The following is a 16297-nucleotide window of genomic DNA, read 5'->3' on the forward strand; positions in this document are numbered from 1 at the left end:
AGAACAGTTAATTTCCTACAAAAATTTGTATTAGGCACTTTTTAATAGTCATTTATTGTCGAGTTATAAAATTCATAAACAAAAATGAAATTTGTCTAAAAATCATCAAATTTAAATCTTCAATATCATTCCAATGGTGAGGTTTACGAAAAAGTATAAGATACCTTTTTTGTAAAGAATTAAATTTCCTACAAAATTCGTCTTGAACATTTTTCTGTACAATCAATAAATAATGAGGTATGAATTTTAATCTATTGGACTGAAAAAAAAAATGAAAAACTGCGATGCGGAGGATCTTCCTATTAAAATTAAGAGTTCATATTTGGTGAGAATTTTTTTAAGGTATCTAGCAACCCATTTTTCCGTGGCACTTGTAAAAAAAAAAATAATTGATTTTTTTTGACCCACCCTAATATATATAGAAGAGCAAAGAGAAAAGGAGTAAGAAGGACTATACTCGTGTAACGGCAATAAAGACATCGTAAGAGAAATCCTCCTTTGGCTTATCTGATACCTACTCGATCGACCTGGGAATTATCCGAACTATTACAGAGATTCTCCTGGCTTTATGTAAATTATATATACATATGTATATATATATATATATATATATATATATATATATATTTTTTTTTTTTTTTTTTTTTTTTTTAATAACGATAGTCCAAGCTTTTTTATCGAATCAACACAGGTCGTATTTTTCTTTGCTTTGAGATTACAGAACGAACTAATACCAGTTATTCTTTTTTGTTCTGCTTTTTTTTCTTTCAGATACTTAAACATTGAGATCCTTTGGACATCGTTGAGAGCATGGAAGTATAATATAAATCCACAGATATTTGTACCATTTTATATTGCTATAAATAACTAAAATACATTACATTATGAATTGACTAGTTGAAATGAAAACTAGGATTGTAAATGAAAACTCTAGGATAGTAAATAATATCAAATACTTAGATAACACTAACATCGAGTAATAAAATAAAATAGTAAATCAGTATTAGATATTTTTGTAAAAAAAAAAAAGGAAAAAACAAATATTTGTTCTTTTCATTAAAATAAAACTTTAATAAAAATATCATGTGTGCAGATCACACGTGTTAGAAGTGAAACCTTAAAAAATCTAAGTTTTGAGAGAATAAGACGAATGCACAGTTTCAAGAGTAAGATAATTGTAGGATTTATTTATTATAATATTATTACTATATATAATAAAGATCACCAGTATGGTCTCTGTGTGGAATAGCTGATAAAAAGTACACTTTTCCAAATTCAAGCAATAAAAGAGGAATGCCGAATGCGATAGTCATAGATAGACACCAAAATCGTAGGATGTTTATCGAGGGAAATATAATTCATTCTAAACTAAGTAAATATAAAAAATCCGTTTTGTGAAATTCAGGTATAAAATTTTATTGGTTACGATAGATTTCGAATTCTCACTTTTATTTACATTTTTGCGCTGTCTAACAAACATCTTAGAAATGATGAAATAAAGACGTTACGAAAAACTTATGAAAATTACTGCTGGACTAAACGAAGGTTCTGGTACAAATGCAATGAGAACTCACACATAGTGATCTTTTCTCGAAATGCTTTTTCAACTCCATAGCCTGTTACACTTCGAGACTCTTAATATTTATAACATATCTCGTGTTTATTCTTTGAACCACAAACTTATCTTTTTAAATACTCTCGTCTAAATAAAGATCTGAACAACAAAAAATCCAAAGAACGCATTGAATCGTATCGCTCTCTCAGTTTTTCGGACTATGTACACTACGAGTCTCAAATTTCAGCTCCATGGTAAGCTCTCCGTGTTAAGTTATATTCTATATATTTCATAACTGTTAATTATAATATTTGCGACATAAATAATTTAATACTAATTTTTCAATACAATAGAAACATTTTTAAATAGAAAAGATATGACACGTTTAAAAAAAAAACATAAACTATACTTGCTATTATACTTTAAATAATACTAATAAAACTTACTGTAGAAAAATAGAAAAAAAAAAAACAAGAAGTCAACACTATGAACTCGAACCAGTGATTTATAGATTACGAATTAAGGTCGATACGCGTTACGCTACAACTGTCGTTGATGTAAAATTTAAAGAAGCCTAATGAAAACATATAAATTTATACAGTTTCATAAACGTCTTAAAAATACAAGCTCTGGGTTCTCTGGGAAAAAATATGAGTCTACGCTTTGTAGTATGCAGTCGCACACAAACAACACACATATACAACACATATATACAACAGGAGCGATAACTACGAAGCAGCGCATAAAGAAGAGTCCGAGAATAGGAAAAACTGTACAGCTATATTCTGTCTCATTCACTCACAAGATCCATCCCGTTTGTCTCTTTTTCTCTTCTCGCCGCGCCACGTTTCAATTTTTTAAATTATACCTATTGTAAAGAAGTTTTCACTTCAAAAAAAAAAATAAAAATAAAAATAAAAAAAAGAGAGAAGCAAAAAAATCCAAACTTATACGTATGTAGGTAATAGGAGATGAAAGATAAGGAAAGTCTCACGCATAAGCATAACGAATTTGCAGACACGAGTTTTACCCTCTTTTTATGAACGAAAGGGAGGTGTTCCGTTAATAATAATTACTAAAAGATAGATAGATAGATAGATAGAGAGAGAGAGAGAGAGAAAGAGAGAGAGAGAAAATAGTAGTGAATAGTAGTGAAGGGAGTTTTCGAAGGGTGATACTAGAGTCAAAAGTATCGCTAACGATATCGACTCGACGTTTTTCGAAAAGCTTCTGCGAGCAAAAGAACGAACGAGTCACGCGATCGGCGCGTAGTCGAGAGTTTGCACACGCAAAACCGAGCACTAAATCATCGGTGCTCCTCATTAATCACAGAAAGTGAGGTCGCACGGCCACCCGGCCGCGTTTGCCGTCGCGTCGTTACAAATCGTGTTACGCGAGATGAGCAAGAGATAATCGCGACACGGGCACGGGCACGGGCACGGACACAACCTCGATTCGCTTCGAAGCGACCGATACCGTCAGTTCCCCGTCGACCGGATCGAAACGAGAAGGTTTTACGACGCGTCGTTTACCTCGCACGCGCTCCAACGCACGCTAACTTTTTTTTTCTTTTATTTCATGTGAAATCGACTCTACTCATACTTTACCTTTTATCTTATTAGGTATTTACATAAGTAAACGTATGCAGAATCTTTCGAACAAAAACACCGTAAGCTTATTCGTCAAAATTGTTGAAATCTAAAAAAATTCTATATATTTTTTGAATTAATTTATATTCATTTAAATCTATACGTAAGTTGTACCCGATATTTCTATACGAGTATCGAAATCTCTCAGATTTGATTAATTCATCACGTTTATCAAGTTTTGTATATAATTATATCCTCGATTTAATTTCGCACAAAACAGAAAACGTAAAAAGATAGAAAATTTGGTTATTTTATATCTAAAGTGTCCAGTACATATACCACTTACTTACCTACTTAACTAAAAAAAAAGGAAAGATGAGTGGTCGATGAGGAAAAAAATGATTCTGCGGGAGTATCGAGAAAGTAACGAGGAGCGAACAACGCAAACGACGTTACGGATTTTGCTGATCGGCTTAGCCTGAGCTACCGTGAGTCTCGTCACAGCTGTTCTACAAAAGCGAAAATTCCCTCTGTCCTTTGGAATCCCAGGCAACGTAACGCGACGGCGTCATTACTTATGCAAGCCTCACTTACAGTTCATCCTAAAAGCTACCCTAACTCTCTCTTTCTCTCTCGCTCAAAGAAGAACGCGTTACGTTACATTCCATAGATCGAGTTTAAACCCAACGTAAGTATGTAGGAAGGAGACAAGAAAGGAAAGAAACGCTCTCCTTCAGTTTGAGGCCCTTTTTACCAATCGTCCTTATGGACCATCATCGTGATTTCGTTCTTAACGAACAGCCATCGCTAACAATTATCCCTTTCTATGAATTATTATTCTAATTAATTAGCGTTATTAACGTTTACCTTCCTATTCCTTCCTCGCATCCTATATTACTTGTTTCATCTTCTAACCATTTACTAACCTTAAGTCCTTAGTTATAACGAGTAGTTATATCCAGTATAACGAGTAGCTATAATAAAGTGCGGTAGCTAAGGGATCGTCTGGCCAATTCATCGACTGCTTTTATCTGCTGCCTGTGGAATCAAGGTAATTTTGTAATTTCCTGCTTGCGGATGGATTACAACGGATTCACCAACCGGCAACTGCTATGCGTTCGGTAGAATACGATCAGAGCTAACCATGTGTATTGCCATTGCTGGAACGATCATTGAATAGCGTCGATAACTTGTTGATCTTTAAACTCGTTTAGCCTTCAGTGATCCACCAAATTACGTCGTCCAATTATAGGTATAAGTATACGTTACCATGAAATATTTAAAATCCTTTATACTTCGCGAGTTAACTAAAAAGAAACTAAAGTTACTAACGCTCATGAATAGTTCGCATTTTATCTATGCAATTAAAGCAACAGTGACTAGAACCTGTTGCTGCAAAGTTTAAAAATTTATTACCTTAGTAATATCTATACAATTTTTTAAAGTTAAAACTTCTTTAGAATAGGGATGATTTGAAAAAATGAAACACAGTAATGTGTAACGTGGCGACGTAGTGGGGCGATACAGCACGGCGATGAAACGGCCTTGATACTAAGTAAGAAGAGAAAAAGAGACAAACATATAGGATTGAGCCTGCGAAAGAATGAGACAGAATATAGCTGCACAGTTTTTCTTATTCTCAGTGTCTTCTATGCGTTGCTTCGTAGTCCCCACTCCTGGCTACTAAACTTTGTATATGTGTGTGTTTCTGTGCGACTGCATACTACGAACAGTGGACCCATATCATCTCGATACTAAACCTGTAGGTATGTAGGAGCGATATAAAGGTAGAAGAATAAACAGAGATAAGCGTGTAGGCGACAATAAGGCTCAAACGAATCGACAGTCGAAATAAAGAAAGAAGGTGTGTGGTCTGTTTTTGTAAGTTTTGTAAGCTGTATGAGTCTAGAAGATTCTTGAATGATACCGATGCTTTATTTATTGCATCAGACCGGACGTTTCGGAAAATTCGAAAACCGCGTGCGGATGGATATAAAAAAGCGGGTATTGAGTCGTCATAAGTAGTCTTCTAGTCGTCAATCGTCATCAGTCTTTGTTCATCGTCATTCAGTTGCGTATATCGATTGTTATCATAAAATTATGAAGCCTTTATTGTATCATTTCTAAAATCTATTTTAAATATATTTTATCAGTAGGATTAAACTGGGTGTACGTTAAGGGGTTATATACAGTTAGACGGCCGAAAAAAAGTGAATTTTCCAGAATTTTTTCTGAGAAACCTTTTAAATTTATTGATCCAAAAATTTATACACATATTATGGTATCTTTTAACTGTATTTTAAGACTTAGTACTAGTAAAAATATTTATTTGAAAAAGAGCTACAGCTGATCTCCAGGAGCTCCTCTCAAAAAAGACGTTTTGCGGTGACCACTATATCTCGGAACTGGATCATCTTAAATTAAAAAACCAAACAGATTTCGTTAAAATAATGTTAAATCTAGTAATTAATCGAAGGAATAAGCAAAATAAAATTTTTTGACAAAATGGCGGTTTCTCAAAAAAAAAAATCGATTCTTCACCGAAATTTCGGCCTTAAATTGTTTATAAAAAAAAAAATATCTATGAGAGAAAAAATCTTCGATTAATTACTAAAAAATATATTTAAGAAGGTCGTGTTAAAATTTGAGACTAATCGGTTTAGCCGTTTTCGAGTAATGTTGGTCACCGACTTTGATAACACCATTTTGAGAAAAACGCGTTTAAAGTTTGTACCTTGTACTTCAAGCACTCTGAAACGCCTTTTCAAATTAGCTTGTAACTTTGAAAATATTCACCCGAACGATATGAAATTTTCTGTGTGTATTCTTAAATATATGTACATTAAGAAAATAAAATAAAAAAAAAATCGATTTTTTGAAAATTCTAACTGTATATAACCCCTTAACCTTGGGCCTCTACACTAAACCCAATTCTACATGTACATATATTAGGGTGGGTCAAAAAAAATGACTTTTTTTTTTCAAGTGCCACGCAAAAATGGGTTCCTAGACACCTTAAAAGAATTCTCACCAAATATGAACTCTTAATTTTAATAGGAAGATCCTCCGCATCGCAGTTTTTCATTTTTTTTTCAGTCCAATAGATTAAAATTCATACCTCATTATTTATTGATTGTACAGAAAAATGTTCAAGACGAATTTTGTAGGAAATTTAATTCTTTACAAAAAAGGTATCTTATACTTTTTCGTAAACCTCACCATTGGAATGATATTGAAGATTTAAATTTGATGATTTTTAGACAAATTTCATTTTTGTTTATGAATTTTATAACTCGACAATAAATGACTATTAAAAAGTGCCTAATACAAATTTTTGTAGGAAATTAACTGTTCTATAAAAATGGTGTTATATGTTTTGGCGATTAAATTAAGCGTTCAAAAGATATTCAGAGACAAAAATCAGTACGCATGAAAGTTTGATGATGAATATCTTTTGAACGCTTAATTTAATCGCCAAAACATATAACACCATTTTTATAGAACAGTTAATTTCCTACAAAAATTTGTATTAGGCACTTTTTAATAGTCATTTATTGTCGAGTTATAAAATTCATAAACAAAAATGAAATTTGTCTAAAAATCATCAAATTTAAATCTTCAATATCATTCAAATGGTGAGGTTTACGGAAAAAGTATTAGATACCTTTTTTGTAGAGCATTAAATTTCCTACAAAATTTGTATTGAACATTTTTCTATACAATTAGTAAATAATGAGGTATGAATTTTAATCTATTTGACTGAAAAAAAAATAAAAAACTGCGATGCGGAGGGTATTCCTATTAAAATTAAGAGCTCATATTGGGTGAGAATTTTTTTAAGGTGTCTAGAAACCCATTTTTGAAAAAAAAATTCTCACATTTTTGAAAAAAATAAGTCATTTTTTTGACCCACCCTAGTATACATATATTTGTTTCTATCTATGGCTACGGCATTCTGCATTCTATCTTAATTGATACAATTTGGAAAGTTGTAATTTTTATTAGCTACCCCTATCCCAAGATCATACCGGTGCCCTTTGATATATGTATATGGTAACATTATAATAAATAAATCCTATAATTATCTTAGTCTTGATAGTGTGCATTCGTCTCATTCTCTCGAAACTTAGTTTTCTGAAGGTTTTACTTCTAACACGTGTGATCTGCACACATGATATTTTTTTTAATCACGAAAGGGTTGAAGCTAGATTTAATAACTTCCTTCATTTTTCATTTAACGTCGATTGGTAAAAGATTTTCATGAATTTCGACACGATTTCCTTATAAGAATTAATCCAAGAATCTTATGCTCATCGGTACTATAATATAAGATAGGATTATTTTTTTTGCAACTTCGATTATGTAAGATTGTTCTCTTTCTCTCTTTCTTTCTCTCTCTTTCTTACTCTCTCTTTCTTTCTTTCTCTATCTCTTCGTGTCTACCGTTAAGAGGAACCTCCAAAGATCGGACAGCTTAAGATTGTAAAAAAGAAAGAAGATGAAGGAGGAGTAGGAGGAGGAGAAGAAGAAGAAGAATATCGAGACGGCTTTCGTTCCAAGTCGAGGGAAGAGAAAGAAGGATGAGAAAAAAAAGAAGAAGAAGAAAAAGGGTAGAAGGAGACTTGAGTAGACGTAAAGAACTGTAGGTATGTCTGCATACATTAATTCTCATCCGCGACCCCCGGGGTCATGCTTGCAATTTTGTCTCGGTGGGAGCCTGAATCAGAACGAGATTCCTCCACCGAAATTTATTTATTTATTTTTTTTTTTGAACATAGAAAACTACTGTGCATTGGCTATTACTCTAAGAAAACGATACTCGACTCTTTCTCTACTTAAAGTCTTATAAAGAGATATGAGTAAGAAAAAAAGGAAGAAATAGAAGAGAAAAAAGAAAAAGAAGAAAATAATCTACGGTTCGAAAGAAAGCTTATATAAAAGACGTCGTAATTTATGCAGTTTACGTAGAAATAAAAATTTTCGATCTCGTTGAATTACGTCTCCTTCTGTGTCCGTCGTTAAAAGAAATTATATTCATTTAGCTCGTTTCTTTCCCTTCCTTAAAATTTTAAATTTGCTGAGGGAGATAGAGGCTTCGAAAGATCGAAGACAAGAACGTACTGTCGATGAATCACGACTAATCGTAAATTTTCTCTCGATATTATGTTATTGACATACCAGCTTCCGTACAGCGTGTTACATTTTCTTTCGAATCTTTTTTTATTTTTTTCACGGAGCCTAGATAAGAAGAGGGCGATTGCAATGTATTAGAAATGTTCGAAAATGACGGGAGAGATATTTTGCCACTAGAACACGTTAATGTGGCTAATATCAGGTTTTTAAAACTTTATTTATTGTCGCGGGAATGTAACAATTGTACTCACGCGTTAGTCAAAATAAATTAACCAAATCTTATAATTAACGTTAAAAATAGCAATAGAAAAAAATTTTTTATTATTTTACGATTATTTCCAAGATATTATCGTGAACTTGTTGTGTAAATCTATTCAATTTCATCTTACCTAGTCGCAGTTGAGTAGAGGATGGAAAACTAAATGTAAAAAGTCCAATTAAAAGTAAATTGTAATTTATTATTGCATTATTTGCACTTTTTACAAGACTAGACTTTTTACCATTTGCATCATTGCATTTTTTTATATTAGTAATTAATAACTATCAATTAAGGTTATATTACCTGTGGTAAAGTGAATAAAGACGTATTTCTCTGATTTAATTTAGCATTCTTATTACGATTCTTGACTCGTCTACTTGTACACCCGTGAACAATACATTTATTTATCATTTTTAAATAAATATTACTTTTTATAAATTAAAGAAACATTAATAATATTGCTAATGATGCAGTATTGTCATTAATTGTCAATAAAAAATTTGACGTTATAAACTTGACATTAGTGAACATAACGAAACCTAGCGACGTATTTCCGAAAATAATCTTTCCTTTTCTTTCCAGTCGCGTTTGGTAGTTATTTTCCTATGTCGATCACCCTCCTGGTATCTAGGCTCCGTGATTTTTCTTGTATTTTACATTTATTTTTATTTGTATACATATTATTATTCTCATCATACTTATATTTACGAATATTTGCAACAATACGACTATATTTTTTTATATTTTTTATCAAAATAAGAAGGATATAAACTTGTAGCTGTGTACTCGAAGAGAATATTGTTGAAGATGGTTCGTAGTTCACTGTTTTCCTCCTCTCGTACTTCTTTCACGTGAAGAAAAGCTCTTCCTTCTTTTAAAGAAAGAAAAAGAAAAAGAAAGAAGGAGAAAAGAAAGTAAGCAGAGAAAGGAAGGGAATAAGAAATGCCTCCGAATCGAGGGATTCTCGATCAACGTCCTGTACCGGAAAGGAATCATATTTTTCGCGAAGAAAATGGACGAAAGCTTTCCTCATCGTGTCCAAGCTCGACTGGTTTCGTTTCCTTCTTTTACTCACACACACACCCCCCCCCCCACACACACACAGACACCTTCTTCTTTCTGTATCCCTACGAAGTAAAGACGAATAACGACAACGAAGACGACGACGACGACGACAACGACGAGGACGATGACGAAGAGGGGGAGAACCGTCTTCTATTTTCTCGTTAAACCGAGAAAAGCTTCCGAAACGCGGAGCTTTCATTTTTTGCTATAAGTTTTTTTCCTACCTGAAAACAAGCGAGCATGCCAGGCAGACTTCGCGCAGATTTTCGTCGACGGTTGTCACTCTCTCTTTTTCTCTTTTTTTCTCTTTCTCTTTCTTTTTCTCTCATTCTATCTGCGTCTATCTCTCAGTGAGATTGATAATGCAGCAAGCAGACGACGGGTATCCTCCCGTCGATTATCGTCGAGAACAAATCCGATGGAGCTTGGGACAGAGTGTGTAGTAAAGTGGAAGGCGGATGAGTGTGAGGAAGAAGAAGAGAGAGAGAGAAGGTTGAGGGTGGGCTTTTTCTCGAATAAAGTTCTCAAGTGGAGAAAAACGCTTGCGGTGCCGAAGAATCGGCGGAGACGATTATTTATCCCTTCCTGAAAGAAAGAAAAAGAAATATAAGAATAAAGAGATAGAGAGAAATAGAAAGAGAGAAATATTTTTCAGTAGAAAAAAGACAGACAAATAATCGATCTTGCTTAATTCGTGTGGTAGAATCACATTTTCGTCGATCGATAGAACATAATTCCATCAGGAATAATTATTCGACTAACGACCGTTCCCTTCATTATTATAACGTTTTTCCAATAAATTTCCTTTCATTTTCTCTTTCTTTCTTTTTTTTTCTTAAAATTTTTTTTTATTCTGCAGAAAGAATGTATGTTGTAATCTCTTGTTGATAGTTTGGATAATAATAATAATAATAATAATAATAATAATAATAATAATAATAATAATAATAATAATAATAATAATAATAATAATAATAATAATAATAATAATAATAATAATAATAATAATAATAATAATAATAATAATAATAATAATAATAATAATAATAATAATAATAATAATAATAATAATAATAATAATAATAATAATAATAATAATAATAATAATAATAATAATAATAATAATAATAATAATAATAATAATAATAATAATAATAATAATAATAATAATAATAATAATAATAATAATAATAATAATAATAATAATAATAATAATAATAATAATAATAATAATAATAATAATAATAATAATAATAATAATAATAATAATAATAATAATAATAATAATAATAATAATAATAATAATAATAATAATAATAATAATAATAATAATAATAATAATAATAATAATAATAATAATAATAATAATAATAATAATAATAATAATAATAATAATAATAATAATAATAATAATAATAATAATAATAATAATAATAATAATAATAATAATAATAATAATAATAATAATAATAATAATAATAATAATAATAATAATAATAATAATAATAATAATAATAATAATAATAATAATAATAATAATAATAATAATAATAATAATAATAATAATAATAATAATAATAATAATAATAATAATAATAATAATAATAATAATAATAATAATAATAATAATAATAATAATAATAATAATAATAATAATAATAATAATAATAATAATAATAATAATAATAATAATAATAATAATAATAATAATAATAATAATAATAATAATAATAATAATAATAATAATAATAATAATAATAATAATAATAATAATAATAATAATAATAATAATAATAATAATAATAATAATAATAATAATAATAATAATAATAATAATAATAATAATAATAATAATAATAATAATAATAATAATAATAATAATAATAATAATAATAATAATAATAATAATAATAATAATAATAATAATAATAATAATAATAATAATAATAATAATAATAATAATAATAATAATAATAATAATAATAATAATAATAATAATAATAATAATAATAATAATAATAATAATAATAATAATAATAATAATAATAATAATAATAATAATAATAATAATAATAATAATAATAATAATAATAATAATAATAATAATAATAATAATAATAATAATAATAATAATAATAATAATAATAATAATAATAATAATAATAATAATAATAATAATAATAATAATAATAATAATAATAATAATAATAATAATAATAATAATAATAATAATAATAATAATAATAATAATAATAATAATAATAATAATAATAATAATAATAATAATAATAATAATAATAATAATAATAATAATAATAATAATAATAATAATAATAATAATAATAATAATAATAATAATAATAATAATAATAATAATAATAATAATAATAATAATAATAATAATAATAATAATAATAATAATAATAATAATAATAATAATAATAATAATAATAATAATAATAATAATAATAATAATAATAATAATAATAATAATAATAATAATAATAATAATAATAATAATAATAATAATAATAATAATAATAATAATAATAATAATAATAATAATAATAATAATAATAATAATAATAATAATAATAATAATAATAATAATAATAATAATAATAATAATAATAATAATAATAATAATAATAATAATAATAATAATAATAATAATAATAATAATAATAATAAAATAATAATAATAATAATAATAATAATAATAATAATAATAATAATAATAATAATAATAATAATAATAATAATAATAATAATAATAATAATAATAATAATAATAATAATAATAATAATAATAATAATAATAATAATAATAATAATAATAATAATAATAATAATAATAATAATAATAATAATAATAATAATAATAATAATAATAATAATAATAATAATAATAATAATAATAATAATAATAATAATAATAATAATAATAATAATAATAATAATAATAATAATAATAATAATAATAATAATAATAATAATAATAATAATAATAATAATAATAATAATAATAATAATAATAATAATAATAATAATAATAATAATAATAATAATAATAATAATAATAATAATAATAATAATAATAATAATAATAATAATAATAATAATAATAATAATAATAATAATAATAATAATAATAATAATAATAATAATAATAATAATAATAATAATAATAATAATAATAATAATAATAATAATAATAATAATAATAATAATAATAATAATAATAATAATAATAATAATAATAATAATAATAATAATAATAATAATAATAATAATAATAATAATAATAATAATAATAATAATAATAATAATAATAATAATAATAATAATAATAATAATAAAATAATAATAATAATAATAATAATAATAATAATAATAATAATAATAATAATAATAATAATAATAATAATAATAATAATAATAATAATAATAATAATAATAATAATAATAATAATAATAATAATAATAATAATAATAATAATAATAATAATAATAATAATAATAATAATAATAATAATAATAATAATAATAATAATAATAATAATAATAATAATAATAATAATAATAATAATAATAATAATAATAATAATAATAATAATAATAATAATAATAATAATAATAATAATAATAATAATAATAATAATAATAATAATAATAATAATAATAATAATAATAATAATAATAATAATAATAATAATAATAATAATAATAATAATAATAATAATAATAATAATAATAATAATAATAATAATAATAATAATAATAATAATAATAATAATAATAATAATAATAATAATAATAATAATAATAATAATAATAATAATAATAATAATAATAATAATAATAATAATAATAATAATAATAATAATAATAATAATAATAATAATAATAATAATAATAATAATAATAATAATAATAATAATAATAATAATAATAATAATAATAATAATAATAATAATAATAATAATAATAATAATAATAATAATAATAATAATAATAATAATAATAATAATAATAATAATAATAATAATAATAATAATAATAATAATAATAATAATAATAATAATAATAATAATAATAATAATAATAATAATAATAATAATAATAATAATAATAATAATAATAATAATAATAATAATAATAATAATAATAATAATAATAATAATAATAATAATAATAATAATAATAATAATAATAATAATAATAATAATAATAATAATAATAATAATAATAATAATAATAATAATAATAATAATAATAATAATAATAATAATAATAATAATAATAATAATAATAATAATAATAATAATAATAATAATAATAATAATAATAATAATAATAATAATAATAATAATAATAATAATAATAATAATAATAATAATAATAATAATAATAATAATAATAATAATAATAATAATAATAATAATAATAATAATAATAATAATAATAATAATAATAATAATAATAATAATAATAATAATAATAATAATAATAATAATAATAATAATAATAATAATAATAATAATAATAATAATAATAATAATAATAATAATAATAATAATAATAATAATAATAATAATAATAATAATAATAATAATAATAATAATAATAATAATAATAATAATAATAATAATAATAATAATAATAATAATAATAATAATAATAATAATAATAATAATAATAATAATAATAATAATAATAATAATAATAATAATAATAATAATAATAATAATAATAATAATAATAATAATAATAATAATAATAATAATAATAATAATAATAATAATAATAATAATAATAATAATAATAATAATAATAATAATAATAATAATAATAATAATAATAATAATAATAATAATAATAATAATAATAATAATAATAATAATAATAATAATAATAATAATAATAATAATAATAATAATAATAATAATAATAATAATAATAATAATAATAATAATAATAATAATAATAATAATAATAATAATAATAATAATAATAATAATAATAATAATAATAATAATAATAATAATAATAATAATAATAATAATAATAATAATAATAATAATAATAATAATAATAATAATAATAATAATAATAATAATAATAATAATAATAATAATAATAATAATAATAATAATAATAATAATAATAATAATAATAATAATAATAATAATAATAATAATAATAATAATAATAATAATAATAATAATAATAATAATAATAATAATAATAATAATAATAATAATAATAATAATAATAATAATAATAATAATAATAATAATAATAATAATAATAATAATAATAATAATAATAATAATAATAATAATAATAATAATAATAATAATAATAATAATAATAATAATAATAATAATAATAATAATAATAATAATAATAATAATAATAATAATAATAATAATAATAATAATAATAATAATAATAATAATAATAATAATAATAATAATAATAATAATAATAATAATAATAATAATAATAATAATAATAATAATAATAATAATAATAATAATAATAATAATAATAATAATAATAATAATAATAATAATAATAATAATAATAATAATAATAATAATAATAATAATAATAATAATAATAATAATAATAATAATAATAATAATAATAATAATAATAATAATAATAATAATAATAATAATAATAATAATAATAATAATAATAATAATAATAATAATAATAATAATAATAATAATAATAATAATAATAATAATAATAATAATAATAATAATAATAATAATAATAATAATAATAATAATAATAATAATAATAATAATAATAATAATAATAATAATAATAATAATAATAATAATAATAATAATAATAATAATAATAATAATAATAATAATAATAATAATAATAATAATAATAATAATAATAATAATAATAATAATAATAATAATAATAATAATAATAATAATAATAATAATAATAATAATAATAATAATAATAATAATAATAATAATAATAATAATAATAATAATAATAATAATAATAATAATAATAATAATAATAATAATAATAATAATAATAATAATAATAATAATAATAATAATAATAATAATAATAATAATAATAATAATAATAATAATAATAATAATAATAATAATAATAATAATAATAATAATAATAATAATAATAATAATAATAATAATAATAATAATAATAATAATAATAATAATAATAATAATAATAATAATAATAATAATAATAATAATAATAATAATAATAATAATAATAATAATAATAATAATAATAATAATAATAATAATAATAATAATAATAATAATAATAATAATAATAATAATAATAATAATAATAATAATAATAATAATAATAATAATAATAATAATAATAATAATAATAATAATAATAATAATAATAATAATAATAATAATAATAATAATAATAATAATAATAATAATAATAATAATAATAATAATAATAATAATAATAATAATAATAATAATAATAATAATAATAATAATAATAATAATAATAATAATAATAATAATAATAATAATAATAATAATAATAATAATAATAATAATAATAATAATAATAATAATAATAATAATAATAATAATAATAATAATAATAATAATAATAATAATAATAATAATAATAATAATAATAATAATAATAATAATA

The 16297-nt window shown here is 21.2% G+C and overlaps 1 long non-coding RNA gene across 6 annotated transcripts in view; it reads left to right on the forward strand.

Annotated features, from left to right (window-relative positions):
* The window catches only part of LOC149033237 (uncharacterized), a 152015-nt gene that overhangs the window by 116995 nt on the left and 18723 nt on the right, over positions 1-16297 (forward strand). For all 6 annotated transcript variants that reach the window (XR_016175971.1, XR_016175973.1, XR_016175972.1 and 3 more), the window contains one exon: positions 772-3632. This is a non-coding gene — a long non-coding RNA (uncharacterized LOC149033237). The remainder of the gene's footprint in view (positions 1-771; positions 3633-16297) is intronic.

This window comes from Polistes dominula, unplaced genomic scaffold (genome assembly GCF_049000335.1).
Source record: "Polistes dominula isolate Pdom_NZ unplaced genomic scaffold, Pdom_raw_medaka contig_15, whole genome shotgun sequence".
Taxonomy (NCBI): domain Eukaryota; kingdom Metazoa; phylum Arthropoda; class Insecta; order Hymenoptera; family Vespidae; genus Polistes; species Polistes dominula.